This window comes from Ceratotherium simum, chromosome 13 (genome assembly GCF_057802395.1).
Source record: "Ceratotherium simum simum isolate JZ-2026a chromosome 13, ASM5780239v1, whole genome shotgun sequence".
NCBI lineage: Eukaryota > Metazoa > Chordata > Mammalia > Perissodactyla > Rhinocerotidae > Ceratotherium > Ceratotherium simum.
This window is the reverse complement of record NC_141912.1, coordinates 61,113,582-61,116,128: the sequence shown is the minus strand read 5'-3', so window position 1 is coordinate 61,116,128 and position 2,547 is coordinate 61,113,582.

Here is a 2,547-nt window from a genome sequence, read left to right as displayed (position 1 = left end):
GAGTACCACGTAGATAGCATCTAATCAGGAAACAGAAAGACAAGTAATACCTAAAATAGAGAGATTTCAATACAGGTAATTTGCTCACACAGATAATGGAAGAATTTATAATCTAAACAGGGAATAATAAGGCAACCCAGAAATAAGCAATGACATGCAACCACCTCCACCACCAGGAAGGAAAGCCAAAGGGAAGAGCTATTATAATTGGAGCCCAAAGGTTGCAGTTCCCAAGAGGAAACTGTGAGACTAGGGAGTCTGGGGAGAGCGGTCACATGTGGAAGATTCAGCTGCTGACAGAGATGCTGCCCCCATGTAGAGGGATGCATATTGCCTTCCAATCTTCCATTGGTTCCTCTCATAGGGAGAATCTTGCTGGAAGTCAGCTGACAAGGATATCTGAGAAACATCCCTATTGTAGTCAGTCCTTCTGCAATAAAGACTAGAGCAAAGGAATGGCAAAAAAAAAAAAAAAAAAAAAACTTAGAGCATACATGTCAAGGAATGGCACAGTCCATCTATTTCTACTCTGCATGCATTTTCTTTCTTTTTTTTTTTGTATATTTAATTGTTTCAAAAACCTTTCATACGTCTGCTTAATTTAAGACAGTCATCCCTCATATAAACGAAGGGTCTCTAACCTGCTCAGCAAGGATCTCAACAGTCTTGTATCCATTTCCAGGCCAATTTTGCCGGGTGAAATAACCACGTCTTGATGTGGCTCCTCACAATCTGGTAATGATCCATGAACTAAATGTCAGGTCAAACCTAACCAATACTCTTCATATAAAGTAGCAAAGGAAGGAGAACGAAAAAAAAGAAATGTATCCACAGCTGCTACAGTACTCATGTTTGAAAGAGAATACAGAGTGGCACTTGTTATTAATTATTTCCTTTATTCACCACCTGCATCATTTAACTCTTGTCTTCTGTTAGAATCGCAGCTCATGGTTTTGTTTTTCTAATCTGCTGGTAAAACTTTATTCATAAAATATCTGAATTTTAGTGATTCTGCTTTTATTATACTGCCCTAGTATTGCAGTCACCTCTATTGTAGGAAGTGAACTTACAAAGAGGTATCCCTCTCCCCAAATTGCTTGAGTTCCCGACAGCAACTTCCTTGCAAACATTGTGCAGCAGCCACTAAATTTTTCCTTGATCAATAGCATACATTTCCCGACCAGTAGAGTATAGTGGCTTGAGGAGCCTTAAATATCCCAGTAACAGTAAAAACTCTCAGTTTAATAAGATTGCTATTGTTCGCCTGATGGAAACATTCTTGTTTGGAAACTAAGAACCATGGAACATCAGAGCAAGGTTGCAGAGACAAGAAGCCAAAAATCTCCAAGTGGATTACTAGGTATAATGGTAAGAGGAATCATTTTTACATAAATCTTTGGTTTTCTGATCAATGTAATCTGCCCTATGGTACAAACAGTAGCTTAGATTTGTAAGGGATTCAAAAATTTTGAAGGACACCTCACTAACCTCATTGGGTATTGTTTACTATTTGGCACTCTCCAGTTGGCTGGTCAAATTCTATTAGACCCGCTTCTTCTGTGTCATGGTGTATGTGATAGGCTGATTTGATTATCTGATTACTGAGTGCCCAGCCTGCCAATAGCAGAAGCCAACAGTAAGCTAAACACTCACTGAGGCACGATTGCCCAGAAAGAACAGCCAACTACCTGGTGGCAGGTTGATTATATTGCATTTTTCCATCATTGAGAGTTAGTGAGCTGCCATCACTTTACCCCTACTTCACTGATTGTATAATTTCAGAGTAATAAAGATAAGGAAATTCTTGAAATATATTTTAAAAGGTCAGAGATTATATTAATTATAACAAATAAACTTCATTGTTTCATTATATAAAACTTACCAGTACGGAAAAATTCTACTTCCTACTTTTTTCAAAGGTTTTTTGAAAAGCTAGTTTTTGATAGAAAACAATATTAAACAGTGACAAACAGTAGTACTTATAAGTACACTCAATCTCTTTCACGAGAGACAAGATATCTTCAGGTTTATCATCTTAGTTTTTATGCAATGAGATGTTTTCTTTGCATATTTTCCTACAAAAGTGTATCTATCATAAGTTAGTCTTTAAAAACATGATAACACACATATCTGAATTGCTGCCAATTTACCATTAGATATTTTTCCTATGTCAAATAATTCCTTATTGTTGCATGTTGTTATTCTTCTAATTTGTGTAAGTCAAGAATTGATTGAAAATGAATTAGAAATTTCAAAACAGCTCATCACCCTAACAAATCTCTAAGATGATAATATTTAAAACAAAGGAAATGCTATTTTCCAGCCCTACAATGCACTATAATTAAAATAACAGTAACAAGGTGATGTTAATATTTGGCCCAGATGCGGACTTGAATCAAATAGGTAGTAAAATTAATTTTGATATATTATTTTCTGCCAAAGATTTTCAAGCAAACTTTCTCTTTCTTTTTATTATTGTTAATCAAAATTTTTTCCTTCTCCATATTTTATATAATTTTCAGTGACTTAAGTTATCTGTCACATTTT